Source organism: Papaver somniferum, chromosome 6 (assembly GCF_003573695.1).
Source record: "Papaver somniferum cultivar HN1 chromosome 6, ASM357369v1, whole genome shotgun sequence".
NCBI lineage: Eukaryota > Viridiplantae > Streptophyta > Magnoliopsida > Ranunculales > Papaveraceae > Papaver > Papaver somniferum.
The window spans coordinates 151,082,494-151,104,075 of NC_039363.1; the positions used below are offsets into that span (position 1 = coordinate 151,082,494).

Here is a 21,582-nt window from a genome sequence, read left to right on the forward strand (position 1 = left end):
GTTCGATCCATGAGTATGTATGTATAATACTGATAGGAAGTGCTATTTGCTGTGTTTTTGCTCCTTTTTTAGTCTTACCCTTCAGTACTTATGTGAAATACTGTAATATGTCTTTCGATTCTCTTATTTTTCATAGATCTGTCACCTGTTGTTGTCATACTGTTGATTTGTAGTTCATGAATCTTCAGTACATATACCGCATACTGATAGGAAGTGCTCCTTGTTATGTTTAAGGAGAAGTGAAGAAGATGCAGGCATACAGTGGAGCTGCAATAATGGGTGTTGCTGTACAACAACCCAATCTTTTTACTAAAGGTTCTTCAACTTTTTTTCCCAAGTTGGGTACTACTACTGCGGATAGATTACCTTCTCAAGTTAGGCAGACCCTGAAGTACGTTCAATAATTGATAGTGAGAAGAATCGTCAGTTTAACAGCTTGGAGCTCATTGCTTCAGAGAATTTTACATCTTGCGCAGTGATGGAAGCTGTGGGTTCTTGTCTCACAAACAAGTATTCAGAAGGGCTTCATGGTAAAAGGTAAAGATGGTGCTTAATGTTGTATTTTTTCCCTGTATTTGTATTGAAATGCATTTGATCATTTCATTCTGCAATGTAGGTACTATGGTGGCAATGAGTACATTGATGAGCTAGAGACACTTTGTCAACAAAGGGCTTTGGCTGCATTTCACTTAGACCCAAAGAAATGGGGAGTTAATGTCCAACCTCTGTCTGGTTCTCCTGCTAACTTTGAAGTTTACACTGCACTTCTCAACCCACATGACCGTATTATGGTAAGTTGAGGCCTCTTTCTCTTTCTCTCCAATTTTTTGAAATCAGTTTTGAACCCCTAAGGGATGTAATCAACTCTCCTTTCAAAATATGGGGCTGTATTAATTTGTTCATGTAACTGGCATAGGGTCTGGATCTTCCTCATGGAGGTCACTTGTGACATGGATTTATGACTCCTAAAAGACGGGTATCTGGGACTTCGATTTATTTTGAATCGGTGCCCTACCGTCTTGATGAATCAATAGGTGCTGCTCTGCATTTTTATATTGTGTAATGACTATGTGGTCTATTGTTGTTCATTTATAATTCTTTGATAATTTGCGTTCATTACCAAATTCACTTGCAGGCCTTATTGATTATGATATGCTTGAGAAAACTGCCACCCTCTTTCGACCAAAACTCATCATTGTTGGTGCTAGTGCTTATCCTCGTGATTTCGATTATCCTCGAATGAGAAAGGTATACACATATCTTTTGATTGTCAACAGTTGTGATTCTTAGTGATCAGAGAATCATACTAGTTAACCCATTACGCACACCTAATTCCTTTTCCTGCTATGTTTCTTGAAGATTGCAGATTCTGTTGGGGCTTTTCTCATGATGGATATGGCTCACATAAGTGGTCTCGTTGCTGCATCTATACTTGCCGACCCATTTGAATACTGTGATGTTGTAACAACCACCACTCACAAGGTACACCTAGTCCCATTCATGAAGTCTGCAAGACTGCAACTATTGACACCAACACAAGCAGCATTTGTTTTTATTGGTTTAGGTTCAAGGGTCATGTTGTTTACTATGTCTTCTGTTTGAATTTGCAGTCATTACGGGGTCCCAGAGGTGGCATGATTTTCTTCAAGAAAGATCCTGTTCTTTGGGTTGATATGGAATCTGCGATTAACAATGCTGTTTTCCCAGGGTTACAGGTAACTAAAACTGTAGCGGTTATTTGTGATTTATCATTGGTTCAACATTAAAACATTTTTTAGGTTTGTTACAGATGTTTTTCGTGTATGAATTGACAGTACATATATGGCGTACTGATACAAAACTCTTCTAATTTTGTTTTATTTGAAGTTTTTCCAATTTTTTTGGTTCGATCCATGAGTATGTATGTATAATACTGATAGGAAGTGCTATTTGCTGTGTTTTTGCTCCTTTTTTAGTCTTACCCTTCAGTACTTATGTGAAATACTGTAATATGTCTTTCGATTCTCTTATTTTTCATAGATCTGTCACATGTTGTTGTCATACTGTTGATTTGTAGTTCATGAATCTTCAGTACATATATCGCATACTCATAGGAAGTGCTCCTTGTTATGTTTAGCACTTATTGCAAGAAATGACAGATTTTGAATGATAGGAACATGAGTTGTTGTTGGTTCAGATTTGCAAGCTTGTGAAATCGGTGGTGGTCTTGATGAAGTTACAAATTGGTTGTGACGTGTGTTTGAAAGAAGGTGTGCTGCAAATGGATTTGGAGGAACATAGAAGGTTGGGTTGCTACATTGTATGATCCTACAATGTATGTGATGTAATACGTTTTCTAATTTATTTATCATTGATTCTTACAGATTTGTACTCTACCTGGAAGCAGTGCAGCAAATATGTACTCGAATTTGTAAGCATTCAGATATATAATCGGATTTGTAAGCAGTACGACAGATATGTACTCAGACAGATATGTACTCAAATTTGTAAGCAGTGTAGCAAATATGTACTCGAATTTTTAAGCAGTGTACTAGATATGTACTCAAATTTGTAAGCAGTATAGACACACACGTTTGGTAGTAATGGGCATTATGGACATTTCCATGTTTTAATTAATTTTGGACCTCCGGATAAAAAAAATTTCCGGTTGGACCCTACTATAAATAACTATATGGGCCTAGTGACCAAACAAGAAATTTTCCTTTCTTTAATAACCAACTGAGTTTCTTTAGTAACGGGTTTCTACCATAAACCAAATAGGCTCCCCAAACGAACCCATTGGATAGCTTGTGCGGCATGCACGTGCATCATTTTAATGGGTTACAAATATCGCCCCCTTCTTAATTATCAACTTGTTGAAGAATTAAGAAAATCAAAAGACTAACCTTACCTTTGTGGTTCGTTCAAATTCTCCCCAGGCCACTTATCAGATAACCTTCCATGGCGTTGGCCAGCTTGTTGAGTGGAATCGTCCCAATCTCGGCTTAAAAACTTGAACCACCAAAAATGGACTTAACCATCTCATAAGCCACTGTTCACCAATTAATCTCCAAACACATTCAAAGTATGATAATGTACTTAATCTCCATTAAATAATAATTACCTAAATGCCAAACACGAGGTCGTGGTATGTCCTCTTGCTCTTGCTTTAGATAACTAATGACCTACTTGTTAGTCTTGTAAACTTTCGAACATTACGTTTGCGAGGCCATGTTACTTTAAGATGGTACCATCGTTACAGGAGAGATGGACTCTTTTATGATCCATTATGCTTCTACCATAACCAGCTTGGCTTAACATTTGGGCCATCGATAGTTCGTTTCGTACTCCATACCGCCATGATCTTTAGGAATTTGATTTCATTCTCGAACTTCAAAAGCTCTGCTTCTTGTCGAACTCTATCGATTTAATTTTTTCTTGTACGATACTTAACCTTGTCTTGTAAAGGTGGTGCTTCATCCTTCACACTTTCACAACTTGCGAGTTTGCTCCATTAATGAATCCTGAAATACTTTCTCTCCTTTTCTCTCCTTTTTGTAAATCCTCTGCCTCCAAGTTAACCTTCTGGTGTGTGTGTTCCTTCTTCTTAAGGACTTTTAATAGTAATTTTTGTTTTTGTTTTTTCTCTTTGATAGAAATCTTTCACAAGTACTTCTTTGATAAGTACATGTAAGATGTGTTCTCGATTCTTACCAAAACTGAGGCCTGTATGATTGATTGTTCATGAGATGTATCATGATGTGAATCCAGCTGACGTAGAAATTTGATTGTCAAATCTACCCATTTGATGACCTAGTAGGTTGCAGCAAATAGATATTTGACCCCCCAGGTGCATCAAGAAATTGATCACCAATATGGCAATATCAATTTCGCTGGCCGAATTGCAACGGTGTCATGACTGGATATAACATTTGACAGCATCCTTAAACGAGGGTCACAGTTTGCAACGGTGCATTCTTCTTTCACGTCACTTTTGTATCGGAGGTCAAAAGCGTCCTTGTAATAAAATCCTACGTGCCAAACTCCGTACCCAGAATGATTTCCATGGCACCCTTGATGTGCCTTACCGAGCAATTGCTTTTTAGCTCTGAAGTCACAAAATGTAGGTATAGTCCACTACAATCGGTTTTTTTTTTTTTATTCTTTCATCTGCAGAGTTCGCTCTTGGTGATGGACTAAAGCTCGATTTGGGGAACCAAAAATTGGTAACTAAAGGAGCTCGAGTTTATTGTTTCCTACCGAAGCTGCTGCAACCAGTTTCTGACCAAGCTTCTGTTGACATTTATCCATGGGTCCGATGACGGTGTGTCAAAGATTAAGAAGCTTAATCTGTAATAACTCGGAGAAGGGAATATGGTCCGAGTATGTGAATGAATTGGTTCGTAATTCGAGCACAACTTCAACTGTGCCGCTGTTGATTGACAATGAAGAACCAAGCTGATAATTTTCCAATGTTGAATGGCATATGAATGATGGGTTTAATATGAATTGAACTATGTAGGAATTTTTTTTGGAGAAATTGAAAGCTATTGAAGTTTAAAACTATGGCAAGAAGAGTATGGCTCACGACCTGTTTGATAAAAATTCTGAATGACCATTTCTGTTTCTTGCATCATCTTTCCAATCTCTTCCTTCCTGACGGGTGTCTGCAGCAATAACCTTCTTACCAATATTATACGAAATTGCAGAAGCATCCTCGGTAGTTCGATGCTTGAATCCTTGGAGTTTACAGTAACAACAACCCTCTTTATAGAAGAACAAAGGTGATCTTCTATAATTTCACGTACCTTAGGCGATGTTTCTTCAGCTGATGTTCGTAACCTTCAATCCGCCAATAATGGTAGTGCATCAAGAGTATATGACATGTTCTTGTTATTGCCTGAGTTTCCTTTTCTACTTAGTCTACAGCGAAGTGTTTAGGATCCATAGCTTAGTCGTTGATTGCGTTTGTGTAGCTATGCTAACTGCGTGTAGGTTGTATGTCTAGATGACAATTTTTCATCCATCATGAATCCTATGCTTTGATTTACTCGTGCAAGGATGGATGCTAGACTTCCGTCGGTAGCTTAATCTTGCTTTGCCACTTCACTTGGTCTGGAACGACAACACCACATCAACCAATTATACATGTCAGTTGTCCTTGCTTGGGATTAGGTTGGTTGATCATTCTGTGTGCTTCGAACTTGAGAAATCTCCAATGGGTATAACACGTTATAGAAGCCCATTAGCTTCCACTTCTTATTCAATCATGTCCATATCAACTTGTTAAAAATATAGCCGTATAGAAATTGGACGACCTGTGAAACTCTTAAAGTCCTAGTCCCTGTAAAATATGTATTTCCTTTCTTCTATGGCAGTGAATCTCCTTTTATATGAGCACCTTCACACCTCCTTTTACTACCCACAACAGAAGTTTGCTACCTCCTTCAGTAAGTACTTTCATCTTTCCTTTTGTTGTTCTTAAATTATCTTCTTGTTTTTTCAAAACAAGAGCAGTTAACATGTTTATGTAACAAGTGCACTGTCTCTGCACCTATATCTTAGTTCTTTCCTTCAAAAATTAGATTGCTACTAGTCTTTGAACTGTACAAGACTTGCTTTTCTATTAACTTTGCTTGATTATCATCAATATATCAATCAACTCGTCACCACCTTCCACGAAAGAAACTTTAATATGATCGACCATAACATGCAATCAAATTAGACTCCTCAGCAGATGCTCCATAAAAACCGCGTAATGATTGTTGTTAGCATCCTCTATGATCAGCTACCTCTTAACTGATTAGCCTTTAGGATCTTTCAATGGTATGTAGTCTGAACGAAGACAACTTCCTTCAATAACGAACATTTAAAGTTCTTGGTTTTCTCTTTAATAGAAAATGTTCCAAGCTCTTTACTTTTCTCTTTAATAGAAAATATTTTGAGACATATGCGCGCGTGAAATGTTTCATAACAGCGAGGATTTTATCTTATTTGAATGCAGGTTGCTCCTGTATTTGACTAGGCAGGTTGTTTTCCATTGTCAGAAATGATCATCACTGGTACATCAAAACTGCAAATACTTGCAGATGTGCATCTCCCCTGTTCTTACCAAAGCTACTGCTTCTACCCATTTAATAAAGTAGTCAGTTGCAGCTAACGAATACTCCACGGGATCACAACCAGCCTCAACTCATTTGCTGGTCTCGTTATAAGAGGGCCATGCAGCTTTAGCTGATCAACCAAGCATTTTCTTATATAGTCCTTGCATCACTATGCATATAAGGCCAGAAGTACCATTTGGGATAAAAGCCTATGCGCCAGACTCCTGCCTTCAGAATGATCCTCATAACACCCTTCATGTGCCTGAGCGAACGGTTGCTTCTTTCATCCCAGGTCATACAAGGAAGGTACAACTCCATCGCAATGCAATTGTTGTTTTTGTAGAGATGCATATATTCTATAATCTCTATATGTACACTATCTAGAATACTCTATTATTGTTCTTGAACACTTCGTTTCTATCCTTCTCTTTGTTAGAAAAGATATCGCAAGTATTTCTTTGATAAACACATGCAAAAAATGTTTTTAATTATGACCATAAAATAGATTTATAGTATAACTGTTGGAACTTATATACCCCGGGCGTTGATCGTTTCTTCGATCCTAACCGCCCCCATTAATTGCAGTGAAATTGAAAAGGACGCCTCCATTTGTTCGACCTTCCTGAAATATGTCGATTTTGATTGCTTTCTAGGCGACACTTTAGCCGCCTCAATTATTTGTAGAGATATTGCCAAAGACGCCCCCAAGGGGAATCGGGAAATGAACCTACAATATCCAATCCCTTCTTGCCAAATAAGCCCGTAAGTGCATCAAGAAATGGACATAATATATCCATAATGGTGTGTAACTCGCTTGTTGGTCTCTCAGTCCACGCATTCTTTTTTTTGTATATTCTTTTGCGTCATGTAGGATTGTGGTTCTACATTTTAGAATGTACAACAATAGCCTGCCCCACTTAATGCGCTTCTGCATCTATAGCTACATTGAAGTTAACCACTTTTCATCTGTAGAAGGTCTGCCTTGATCTCGTTGGTACAGTTTGTGGAATGCAGCTTCAATGAATTCTTTAGTGAAGACTGGCATCCCTTAATTTGTTGTTTTTCCCTTCAGTGGAAATTTTAAGAAGATTGTATGCACCTGTGACTTATGATCAGAGTGAGTAACAGTTGCAAAAATCTATTGGAATTAGCAATTCCAATTAAATTGATGTGCATGCCTTGGTCAGGATATGACTTCAATACGATAGCAGTTTCACATTAGATAATGTTTTCAAGCAAGTTGTGATGAAGTTTAAGAAACGAGCATGGTGACAGTCTACAGCATATCGTAGTAATATATACACTTTTACTAAGCATGTATGGCAGGTGTGACTCATGGAGAGGCTTCATTACTGATTAGTAAAGATGATTTCTTCCAATACAATATACTGAGCTTTTAAAGATTTCTATTGATTTTAAATCTTTAAAAGATTTCTACTCATTTTATTAGTGGATGTCGTGATTAGTTCTCAGTAAAAATAGCAATAAATGTAAAAATCATTAAAGCAATCCAGGTCTGCTAATCGCTCAAATATTGTTTCATGGTATGACAAGCGTATAAAATCTTTTAAAATGTGACGCTTAGCTCGCTTTGCGATAGGAGATTGATCGATGTTCCTGTGGTTAAGGTCCAATGACTCAATGTGACTTGACCTGAAGTGCCCTGGATTGGTGTTCAAGTCCCGACTGAATTGTAGTGTTATTCGAGCATTTCTTTCCAGTGACATTCTGAATAACGAAATGATTGGAGATTCTAGTGCTCGGAATATTTGATGATGACAATGATAAAGCATCGTGTTGGAATCTGTTGGAAGTTAGTATGTGAAGATAATCGGAAGACCAAGTCTCTCGCGTATAATCCTGTATTGTAGCTAGATAAGTATAGTGTACCTGGTCAAGATAGTTTGTTGCTCTAGGTTTACTGCTTATTCAATAAACTTATAAATAGGATTCATTATGTAAATGTAACTCATCCCAGAATCATAAAACTCTGGAGATCAATAATCCAATTCACCCTACGGGGTTCTGTCAGTGGACGTAGGCGTTAGTGCCGAACCACTTTAATTTCTGTCTTCTTTATTTGTGTTTGATCTTTGTGCTCAATCGATGATCCGTCTCTATGATACCCATAATTTAGTATGGTATCAGAGCGGGGAGATCCGCTCAAATGCTTCTGTTTTCTATACTTTCTTGTTATCATATTGATTTTCTCATAGTTATGGGGTATCATCGATTCCGCATCTACTGGCATCTTTTTTGTTTTAATTTTGATATTTACATGGTGCTTTCTCTACTACCCAGATTTCTTATGGTTAGTATCTTAAATCACAAGTAAGTTCATAAAATCTGCTTTCCTTGTTATCAGAATGGGTATCAAGTAAAGAGGTGGTATAGTACTCACGTTTTGGTTTAGAAGATTCGTGGGTTCTATAATCTTTATCATTATTGTACTGTACATCGCATCAACGTATGATTTTGAGTCTATGCAGTACATATCACTTTCAGTGATTGTCAATCTAAACGAGGTTTTATGCTTCAGTTTTCATAAGGTACTATGCTCTTCAGTACCTAACGGATCATATCATCTATTGGCATCCTTTTGTATTCTCTTGAGATATCTGAATACAGAGAGAAACAAGATGTGTTAATATGCTATAAATTTTTTTTTTTGCCATTATTCACGGCAAGACTTGGCTTAAATATCACGAACCTTTGGTTTCCTAATCATAAAATTATAATCTACTGATCATAATTTTATCAGGGATTTTTTTTTATCAGTTTCAATCAATTTCTTTCGAACTTGAGTTCGAATCAATCCAACCCTATTGTAATGGGTACAATACAATCAACTTCTTGTATTATCTACTGATGATTGATATTTGGAAAGGATTTATATCTTTCTATTCTCCAAATATAATTTGGATATTCAGATCTTCTATTTTCAAAGGGTATCAACATCTGGGTTTACCCATCTAAATCAAATTTTTCAGCATCTTTATCAAGTTTCATCAAAGTTGCTTGTGCACGGGTCTCCCTGTTCTCAAACAATCAACAGGGAATACGTTGTGCGATATTCATGTTCTGTTCTTTCAGAAACTTTCACTTTCTCTACAGGATGAGAAGTTCCAGGCAAGTCCTGTGTATCTCAACTTGGTGGTTTCTGTTTTTGTCCCACCATTTTTTTTATCGAGTTCTAGCTTCAACAAAATTTGTATCAAGATTTCTTGCCATTATTCCCAAGATTTCTTTTTATTTTTATCAATACCTACATGGTATTCATGTTCTCGGTGTTGGTTTTATTCCAAGAATCGTTCATAATCATCCGTTTTGGAAGGATGTTTTTATTTTATTCCAAAATCGATATAATCACTGCAAATCTTAATCAAAGGGATTGAGGTATCTCTCAAGGTACAGTGTACACTTCGAACACCACTCCAATTGCTTAATCAATAGCAATTTGTGAGCATATCAGTGTCCACTTAAGGAAGATAAGAGATCAAACTGCTGGCTTATGTTACCTAAGGAAGCCTGCTCATAAAGATCAACTGTCGCGGTTCAAGTACGTGAATGAAGCATCCATGCCATGGTCGAAGTACGTCATGCAAAGTTTAAATTACAAGGTTTCTTTTCAAGATATTTTCCAAGTTGCACACTTCATTTCTCTCCGTGTCCAACTTGAGGGGGGTGTTGGAATCTGTTGGAAGTTAGTATGTGAAGATAATCGGAAGACCAAGTCTCTCGCATATAATCCTGTATTGTAGCTAGATAAGTATAGTGTACCTGGTCAAGATAGTTTGTTGCTCTAGGTTTACTGCTTATTCAATAAACTTATAAATAGGATTCATTATGTAAATGTAACTCATCCCAGAATCATAAAACTCTGGAGATCAATAATCCAATTCACCCTACGGGGTTCTGTCAGTGGACGTAGGCGTTAGTGCCGAACCACTTTAATTTCTGTCTTCTTTATTTGTGTTTGATCTTGGTGCTCAATCAATGATCCGTCTCTATGATACCCATAATTTATTACATCGCTTGATCTTTTGCTGGAAAAGAAGAACCTCGTAGCCCCTTGGTAGACAGTTGATGTGATTTGAGTCCAAGAAGAAAGTAACTGAGGTCTGCCATATTAAAGTCAAGTTGTGGAATTGAGTTTGGCTTATTCTTGTGTATGCCGGTAATCTTATCATTTATTTCACGTGCGTTGGTGAGCTGAACTTTGACTTCCACCTCAAATTGAATCTTCTCGAACTATTTTTTCTCGGGTTAAGATCATCTTCATAGTATTGAAACTTTCGCAATTAGGGTTGGATTTTTCTGTGACTCCATCTTAGACGTGATAAAGCACACAGTACGTAATTTATCCATTTGTAAACTGTATTTTATCTCCAACAAGCTCAACGGAACATGACTTAGCTCGGTGTTAGTGCACGAGTTTGTTAATCACGTCCCCTTAGTCGGCGCCTAAAGATGTTGGTGCAAAAATATTCACCCCAACACTCTTCGAGATGTGTGTAGATGAATTAAATCTCCTTCATCGATTTGATTTCACCAAAGATGATGAAACTGTGATTGATTGATTGACACTATTGATTCAGCTCCACAAGAAATTAGTGATGTAGTCGATATTGAATGGTGGGGGTACCTGCAAAAACACTCCGATGCTAAAGTCAGAGAGAGTTTCTCAGCAGGTGTTTTGTGTGGAAAAGGATTAGAAAATCTGTACCTTTTGAGTTAGGATTTAACCTCTATTTATAGGCAGAAAGTAGGTCTAGCTTTAGGGTTTTCATAGTTATCTTAATAACTTCCCTTTACCTGTACAAATCCAAGAAAACAACCAGATTCATAATAAAGTTTGTTATCTATCATAATTCTGATCTATCTTAATTATTATCTTGAATAATAATTATCCTTTCTCTTAGGAACTATAATTATAATATCCTAACTAATTCCTTCCTCTATCTATTAGGGTTTTTGCACTTATCTTAATTATTATCTTAAATAATAATTAGAAACAAAAATAATTATCCTCTTTCCGTTAGGGTTTCTATAATTATCTTAGATATTAACTATAACTACTCAAGATAATTACTCCATGGTAACATTTATCCTCTTTTTGTTAGGATTTAATATAACCATAATTATCTTAAATAATTCCAAGGTCAGTATTCAAAATATCCTAGTCCTCATGACCCTTATCTAAATTTAAGCCCCTTTCCTGGAGAGAGGATAATTTGGGTTGGTTGACCGATCCATGGGTTCTAAGAGCTAACCCATGGGTCTTTGGGCTTCCACAATAAGCAAAACTGGTTTCCATAATAAACCAAAAGGGCTTCAATAATAAGCCAACTGGGCTTCCAAAATAAGCCAGTAGGTTTGTACAATAAACCGAATTGGGCTTCCATATTAAGCCAAGTAGGTTTCTATAATAAACCAAATTAAGCTTCCATATTAAGCAAAGTGGGTTTCCATAATAAACCAAATTGAACTTCCATGTTAAGCAAAAACAATTTCTTTAATAAACTAGACTGGACTTCTATAATAAGCTATGTGTTTCTTTAATAACCAACTGAGTTTCTTTAGTAAGCTACGGGTTTCTACCATAAACCAAATAGGCTCCCCAAACGAGCCCATTGGATAGCTTGTGCGGCATACACGTGCATCATTTTAATGGGTTATAAACAACATGGATTAAAGAGGATGGAGCTTTAGGCTGCTGAAAAGATACAAAGTTCAAATTTAGACCGAAAATGTTTATATGAAAACAAATAGTACAAGGGAAAACCGATATGAAAAATTAGTTCAAGGGTTTAATGTTACATAACCTTTGAGGTTTTATAAGATCAACTCGTCCATAAAAAAAATCATATCTCTATCCACTTTGATGCGTCTTTTTTCCAGATCGAAATGTTTATACGAGAACAAATACAAGGAAAAACCGACCTAAAAAATTAACTCAAGGGTTAATACTCCGTAACCTTTTAGGTTTTATAAGAGCAAGTACTGCTCACCCATAAAAAATACATATCTCCTCCCATTTTTATATGTGTATATATTTTTTTTAATTATAATAAGGTGAAAAAAACCAAGGTGATCATATTTGGAGTACAAAAACTCCACCCATATGTATAGTTAAAGATTTTAATACTCTCTTTATGTTCTCTTGATTTTTTCTTGAACTAGAACACTTGATGAATCTTTTTCATCTTGAATTCCGGTGTCTTTCATCCCCTTTTTTCTTGTTTTTAAGTTCTGCTTTTTGCATTCTATTCTTTTAGTAATATAATCTAGATCTTTTGCTTTGTGATTTTGCTAACTATGAGTTGCTAATTTTGTTGCAGGACTTCCTTGATTGATAAAATGGTATTCATTCAGTTTTGGATATCTGTCTTAAGCTTGAGTTTTTCTCTGACATCAGTTTTTCCATCCCAAGCAGTTTTGCACAACAACGCAGTTTTGCACAAAGCAGTATTGCTTAAACAGGTAGTTTTACCAAAAATCACCATTAAAGATACTTGTATTGGCCAGTATGATCATCTTTCTTTACCTAGTCAGGATCTAGAAAACCTTGTAACCCATAGAAACTCAGTGATACCCAAATCGTTGACTCCAACTTTTTTTCAAATTTCTGTAACTCCCACCATTTCTTGCCGCGATTATAGGAATGGTACGTATGTTTCGGTAGATATGCAGAATATTATCAACAAGATGGAAAGTTTCTCTTTTTCTATTAGCCTGCTTAATCAATATCGGAATAAAATATTTTTCTGATATACTTCTTATAACATAAAGGTAAAAATGTTTTATACGAACCACCATCCTTACCTATTTTTGGAAAAAAAATAATCTCTTCATTACTTATCCTATTTTCTCTATAAAAATAAACAGTTTGATCAATATCTTCTCTATCTCAACTCTTAGTAACCTAAAAACCCTAGGAAGTTATAAAACCAAAATGAGCTCTTGCAACAACAACAAAGTCGCTGATATCACTGAAAAGATGAAGACTACATCCATCAGAGTCAAAGGGGCTATTGGTTCCTCTAAAAATATTAGTGTTGTTGCGGATGAATGGTCAAACAGTTTGATTGGAAAAATCAAGGTTAATAACTTGGAGATCAAAACCGGGAATGTTAAGGAAGAACTGAATATACTATGGAGGGCTTACAAAAAGAAAGAGATACGTGTTGTGGGAGATCGTCTTTATGTTTGCAAGTTTGGCTTTGAGAAAGACATGAAAGATGTTTTGAATAAAAAACCTTGGAATGTCCAAAGATGTCTTCTTGTCCTTAAGGAATATACTACTGCTATACCCTATCATGATTGGACGTTCACCAGACAAGCATGAAATGTGCAGTTCAAAGGGTTACTTCTTGAACATCACCATGAAGCTGTTATTAATGAGGCAATTGAATATTTGGGTACAAAAATATCAACAGAGCCGAAAAACTGTAGACCAAGATCTGTAAATATGATAACTGATCGTGTGGAGGTGGATCTGACTACACCTCTAAAGAGAGGAGAATGGTGGAACTCAAATTCTGAAGAACCTGTATGGATTAAATACCCTTGGGTTAAACAACCACATAGCTTGTATAATGAATGTTACACTGTTGAAGAGAAAAATAATACAAGAAGAATATGAAGAGAACTGTAGAATGCAGAATGGAGAGGGGAGTATTGATGAGAAAAATAAGGATGTTGATGCTGAGTTTGTAATTATGAACAATATGGAAGAAACTCAACAAGATGGTGAAGATAGTAGACCATCCAAAAGAGTTAGGAATCAACCTATGGAAAACTCTGGAAACAACCCTTCTCTTAATCACCTTACCCTTGCTGACCATGCTGGTATCAATATTGGTAATGATCATACTGGTAACAATAATACTCAAGCTGTCTTCATGGAGGAGTTTGATATGGATGTTCAGGGTGATCCTGCTGCTAACTCATAGATGGATACTACACAAAATCAAGGGAGCACTGCATTTAGTGTAAGAAACTATCCTTATTCTTTACTTTCTTTAAATTTTAATAATTTTAGATATATAGTTTCTCTTATAGTTTTGCTGAAGTTTAACACTTTGTTCTACTCTAAAAATTACATATATTCTATTGATTTCCTTAATATGAGGTTACTAGCTTGGAACTGTGAAGGTTTTTCTAGTAAAACCACTAGAGATCATCTTAGAGATTTAATAAGTAGATATGATCCTGACATCATCTTCCTTTCAGAGACCAAACCAGGAATAGATAAAATGAAAAAACTGATTAAACCTTTTAAGTTCCCAAATAATAAACTTATCTCTTCTTTGGGGTTAGATGGTGGACTAATTCTTTTGTGGAAAAATGGTTTCCAGTTTAATATTGTGAATGCAAATACTTGGATTATAAATTGTAAAGTTCATGACGATCCTTCCAAGCCTGAATGGATTCTTACATGCATGTATGGATCTTCTTATCCTCATAACAAAGAGAAACAATGGTCTTACATTAGAGATATCATCCAGAATATAACTCAGCCTTGGGTTGTCATTGGTGATTTGAATTTGGTGTTCAACAATGAGAATAGAGATTACTTCCATAATACTTCTTCTTCCTCAAATCATGTTACTTCTTCTTCAAGGGATTCACCTTACATTAAGATGATAAGTGACGCTGGTTGGTTTAGAAGATATGGGTTATTCTGGTAGATCTTTTACTTGGTCTAGTAATGTACATGGAACTGGTGTTAGAAGATCAAGGTTAGACGGGGCACTTTGTAATGCTGAGTGGATGCTTCATTTACCTGACTCCAAGATTCTTCATCTACCTCAAATTGGCTCAGATTATTGTCCAATAATGTTGGACACTGCCTCTTCTAAAAAGTGATAAAAAAAGAACTGGAAATATTTCCAGTGTTATGAGAGAGATAAATCATTAAAAGCTGAAGTTGTTGTTGCATGGGAATATCAAATACAAGGGTCTTATGCATTCCAAGTCACAAGAAAACTTCACATAGCTAGAAATTTTATCTCAAAATGGAACAAGCACAAGTTTGGTGATATCCAAAGCAACATAAATATTCTCCATCAACAAGTGGAATCTGTCCAGTAAAATTCACAGCCTCAAGACAATAGCACTTTACAAATTCAACAGTTGGAGCAAGAAATTGAGCACTGGCATCAAATACAAAGTGAATTCTGGGGACAAAAGTCCAGAGATCAATTTTACTTGGAGATGGATAGAACCACAAAATATCACCATACAAATGCAAACAGAAGAAGACCAATGAACAACATTGTAGCTCTGAAAGACAACAATGGCAATTGGTGCTCAAGTAGAGAAGAACTGGAAGTTTTACTCACTCAGCATTATAGTGCACTCCATACAACTACTTCTCCAGATAAAGATGAAGCTTTATTACAAAATATTCCACAAGTCATAACTGCAGATGATAATGTGGAGTTAATCAGAGTACTTGAAGATGCTGAAATATGGAAAGCACTTACAGATATGAAACCATGGAAGGCTCCAGGGCCAGATGGGTTTCCACCTGGTTTTTTCCATTCACATTGGGACATTGTGGGATCTGATGTTATTCAAATGGTAAAGCAATTTTTTCAATCTGGATTTATTCTCAAGGTGATAAGCAACACAAATATCTCTCTCATTCCAAAGACTAAAAACAAGAAATTTCCATCTCATCTGAGACCCATAGCTCTTTGCAATACTTCTTACAAGATTATTTCATTAAATAAGGTGATGAATAAGATTATGTATCCCCTGCAAGCTGCATATGTGCCAGGCAAGCAAATTTCAGACAATATACAACTAGCTCAAGAGATAATCCATACAATGAAGAACAAAAAAGAGAGCAAAAATTTTCTTGCACTCAAACTAGATATGTCAAAAGCTTTTGACAGGATTGAATGGTCTTTTCTTATGGATGTTACGGAAAGAATGGGTTTTTGTGGAGAATGGTGTCATCTTATCAAGCAGTGTATTAGCACCACTAAGATATCCATTATTCTAAATGGAGCTCCATGTGCTTCTTACAAACCTTCAAGAGGCATAAGACAAGGAGATCCTTTGTCTCCCTATCTTTTTATTATAGATATGGAGGCCTTCTCTAGGCAATTGCTTATGGCTGAACAGAAAAACAAGATTGAAGGCATAAAAATTGCTCCAGCTGCTCCTCCAACTTCACATCTGTTTTTTGCAGATGACTGCCTTCTTTTTACAAGTACTGACCTCCATAATGTCAATAATCTGCTTCAAATTATTGAGAAGTTTGGAGCTCCTTCTGGACAAATGGTAAATTTCACAAAGTCTAGTGTCTACTATAGTGCAAATGTTCCACCAAGATTTTGCAGAATTCTTACTAGGAGATTGAAGGTACCCTATATGAATCCTGCAGAGAGCTACCTGGGTATGCCATTGTTAATTGGGAAAAGTAAAAAACAATGCTTTACGCATCTGCTTGATAGGTGAAGAATAGGTTATCAATCTATAGAGGCAAAACTATGGCACAGTGCAGTAAATCCTTAATGATAAATACTGTTACTAATACCATTCATTCTTATACTATGAGTTGTTTTCAAATTCCAAAAGATATTATAAATGAGTACAATGTTGTGCATAGGGATTTCTGGTGGGGTTTTGAGGAAAAAAGGGGCACTTATATTACCTCATGGAATGACCTGAACTTGCATAAGGATGTTGGAGGACAAGGTTTTAAAGATTTGGATACCTTGAATAAAGATCTTCTCATAAGAGCTGCCTGGAGAATTTGTATAAATTCAGATGAAGTATGGGTCAAATGTATGGCAGCTAAATACTTCCCTGGTACCAGTATGTTGTATGCTACAATAAAGAAGGACTGCTCTTGGGCTTGGAAAGGGTTACAAAAGAACATGGATTTCATTAAACAACACAACTGCTGGAGTGTTGGTGATGGTTCTCATGTTAAAATTTGGTTGGATGTCTGGATTATAGGCATGGATGTACCTCCTACTCCAAGAAAAGAAGCTGAAGATAATGAAAACTTTGTTTGGGTCAGTGAGCTCTTTCTTTCTAATACCAGGGAATGGAATATTGATCTGGTAAACCATCTTTTTGATCAACACACTGCAGATTTGATTCTCAAAATGAGAGTATCAGTTTCTACAACTGACAAGCTGATCTGGAAACTAAACAAAAATGGGAACTTTACTCTAAAATCTGCTTACAAGAAACTTTTTGAAGACAAATTAGGCTCAAGGCAGTTCTCAATCTTTATTCAAGGAACTAATACTGAATGGAAGGACTTCTGGAGAATTAACACTTGGCCAAGAGTTAAACATTTCTTTTGGAAATGTTTAAATGATATTCTGCCAACTAGAGTTAGATTACAAAGACAATGTGGGTATATCAATAAGATGTGTGCACTGTGTAATCAACATGAAGAAAGCACAATGCATCTCTTTTTCCAGTGTGCTTTTTCAAGGGCAGTATGGATGTAAGTACCAGGAGGTAGTCAAGCTTTGACAGGAAGAGCCAGTAATATTGTTGGGGTTTTGGAAGATTGGATTTCACTTCCAACTCAACAACAAAATCAAAATGACTGGCTCAATCTAGGCATGGTGGTTACTTGGAGTATATGGAATGAAATATGTGAGGTGATCTTTCAGAATAAAAAGGAAAACCCCAAAAGCACAGCTAGGGTAGCTCTTAGCTTTGCGAAATATTTATCCTCCATATCTGACAAAGAAAAATCCTGCATTCAGACCACTTCAGTTATCTCGTCTTCTACAGCAAAATGGAAACCTTATGATAGTCCATATTTAACTGTTAACTGTGATGCTTCTTATGGTGCTAATACTGGATTAACAGGTATTGGTATGATTTTACGTGATTTTGCAGGCAACTGGAAAGAATGTCGCGCAAAACAATATGCAGGAGTATCAGACTCGGAGAGAGCGGAATGCTTAGTTATCCACAAAGCTATGGCGTGGTGCAGGGAACTACAAATCTCACACGCAATATTTGAGACAGACTTGAAGAATATTGAAAGCTTCATCAACACTGCATCACCAGTTATAGCTTGGGAGAACGAAGGCATTCTGCATGATGTTACCCTTATTATGAAGTTATTTCCAAACTGGAAGTGTCGTTTTATTCCTAGAAAGTGTAATAAACCTGCAGATGAACTGGCAAAGTTCAGCAGGAGGTCTAGTGTAACTCAGAAATGGCTTAACATCCCCCCTGAAGTAATTGAAAGTTTGCTCCTGTCAGACATTATTTCATCCCATAGTTAATAAAATCTCTTAATATTTGCATAAAAAAAAAAACTCCACCCATATGTTGAGAGTTATAAGAACTCTATTTTCCCGGAAAGTAATACAAAAACCCCAAATTTTTTATAAAGTTTAAATTACATCATTCAAATGTTTTAGTAATTCCATAACAGCCCTCCGTGTTTCTCATTTTCTCGATACGAGCCTTATCCTTTATCTGTATCTCTCTCACATCACCACAACACCTCCCCTTATCTTCTTCCTCTACCACCACCAAAACCCAAATCATCTCTCAATCCTTCACCAACAATTTTTCCTTCTCTTCTTCTGCTACCACCACCAACAGCAGCACCTCCCCTTCTCTTCTTCCTCTACCACCACCAGCTCCTCTCTTCATTTTTGTAGTTATGTAGAACCTAGGGTTTCAAATCGCTTGAAATAGAAGAAGAAAAGGGATATTGGATGACGATCTGCTTGAATCACAATCTCCTAAGGTTAATTCACCAGACATGTCTATGGATTTTTGTGTTTCCATTATCTTTTTTTTTCTTTCTAGAAATTGATTCCTGATTTGTGAGACAAGGGTTTTGATTCATTTTTGGATCTACGAGTTTATTATTGAATTCGGGTTCTCTTATACTAAGAAGTTGAATTGATTTTGATGAAATGAAATTTCATAGTTACTGTTCTAGGGTTTTGATTTAAATTTGTAGAAATGAAATGAAATGATTTTTATATGATTACGAATCCATATTCCTAATTTGTCAATCCATGCTGTTGTTAATGGGGTTTTCACTGAATTCAACTTCATTACCAGTAAAATTACCTTTACTTTTTTTTTGGTACTTGCTAGTGTGTGTGACACTTGAGAAATTGATTTCTATAGTAATAGTTGGCTAGTACTTGGACTTTTAACTCATATTTGAGCTTTATCTATTCAATGTGTGTATAATGATATGTTGATCCAAGTTCCATTGCATAATAAACATTACCGTGTAGAATAGTTGGCTATGAGATGCCTGAGAGATTACAGCAGGAATGGGGTGAGCTGGTTTCAACGGAAACTGTTGTCGAAGGCGGGATAAGAGAGTACTGGTGCTGATGATGGAAGAGTATGGGAATTAATTCTATAGCCGGATGTAAGAGCAGCAAGTTCAATAATCTCAACAGTACTTGGCAGTAGCAAAGAGGTTGGCAGTGAAAATGGAGGATTGACACGCTGGTGTTTACATTGCAAGACCTGACAATGCAGGAAGGTGCTCAGTTCTCATGATGGCTGAGAATAATTGGTTCAAGAAGGCAGTGGTCGTTGATTCGTACATCTGCATGAGAGATGGATGGTGTGCAGTCGATGGATTTAGGTGTTGTAGCTGAGAGGAGAATCAATTGGCTTCAGTATGCACGCCGGTGATATTTGGTTAAATGGTTGATGTGAATCGAAATACAGGGGAAATAATTAGGTGTTTCTGGTGTTGAGTTGGGGTTGACGTGGTTAAATGGAAATGCAGTTGGAGATCACTGTTTCTGGACGGAGTTGGAGATGTAGTCTGGAAGACGCCTTAAGATTACTAGTATTTATAATGAAATACTCCGGTAAGTTATACGTCAGAGTGAGGCTTAACGAAGTTCTTTCTTGAAGCATTTTAAGTGTGTAGAAACCACCGTAAGAAGGCGAAGAATTCGAAGAAGCAAGTTCTAACGAGACTGTTAAGCTCTGGCTTGGAAGAAGTGTATCAGTCGGGATGTGAGAAGCTTTGCCAAACAGGACTAATATATTTGTTGTACAGAACAAAGTTACCGGTATCTGACATTTCTGCAGTATGCACACCGGAATCTGACTTGTTTGATGACCAGACAATGATATTCCCGTCGGTAAGCACTAGATTTCCAAAGTTGTCGAGCTCCAGGATTGCATATTTTCCCACTGATGAGTTTCTATTCAGAGAAAATGAAAATTCTATAACCTGCTAAATACTATATAGTTGCATGTCAGGATAACTACTAGAAAAGAGAAAAAAACATACCCCATTCCTGCTGTAATCTCATACCGTGTAGAATTTTTTTTGGATAGAAGTACCAATGGTAGCTAGCTACATGGATATTAAAAAAATCATCATTAGATCAAGCCCCACCCTAGCTAAGACAAACTTTGGCAGTAAGACAAAATCATGTACGTATGCAACCATTAAGACTCTCTTATTGTCATAAGCTCTAGCTAGTTGCTTTCATTAGTTTCTTGTTTCCTACAGTTAATCAAGGGAAAAAACTTGAGTACCTAGCATTTTGTTTAGCTACGTTTCATCCGTTTTGTTTTCAAAGCTTTGCGAAATAACATTTAGGCATGCCATGTCAATCATGATATTTCAATGACGTCTTTGTACATGTATAATATCTCTGTATTTTTTCTTGCAATTGAACAGACATTTGCACGAATCCAATTATGGTATCATCTTATTTATGATGAAAACCAACATTGGTTTCATCTAATTTTTGCCGACGAAACCAATTTGTTGGTGATATAATAATATTTTTTTGTTGAAACCAGTTTTGGTTTCATCTAATATGTGATTTTCTTTCCAGATTTTATGTCGACGAAACCAATTTTTGTTGATGATACGGTAATTTATGCTGAAACGAGTTTTGGTTGGTTCTAATTTTGTTTCAATTTTTTTTTTTTTTTAACTTTTTGTCGACAAAACCAATAAGATCTCTAATGTACATGTAGCTAGTATGGGTGAGTCTGTTAAAATATCTGTTCAGCAAGAATTGGAAGTAGAGGTCAGAGAAAGCGATCATAGTTGTCAACCAATTCTTCCACCTTCCTCTGAGGCTCCATGTCCGGAACCCATAAATAACTCAGCTTCAGTATCAGCTTCACAACCTGACATACAGCTAGACAGTGGCTTCCACCTTCCTTTGCAAGATACAACGCTTAAGCAACATGTGGTTGTAAACAGACGTGTATGTGGAAGTGTTGCACGTCTGTTAGATTGCAGAAGCTTGGGAGTTGTTCCAGACGGCAAGATTCATCCATCGCAGATTGCTCTTTTGATTTCTTCTCGGACTTCTCAGACCCACGATGACCCTTTTGAATTTAAATTGGCACCATCAACAAATTTTAGGTTCACGTTTCATATTTGTCGACAAAACTAAATTGTAGTTTATTTGTTTCATATTTGTCGACAAAACCAAATTGTAGTTTATTGTTGGAATCAATTTTGGTTTCATCATATTTTTTTCTT

At 36.4% G+C, this 21,582-nt stretch overlaps 1 pseudogene; it reads left to right on the forward strand.

Moving 5' to 3' along the window:
* Positions 1–385: 385 nt before the first annotated feature.
* On the forward strand, positions 386–1,709 carry LOC113286308 (annotated as a pseudogene).
* Positions 1,710–21,582: the final 19,873 nt, after the last annotated feature.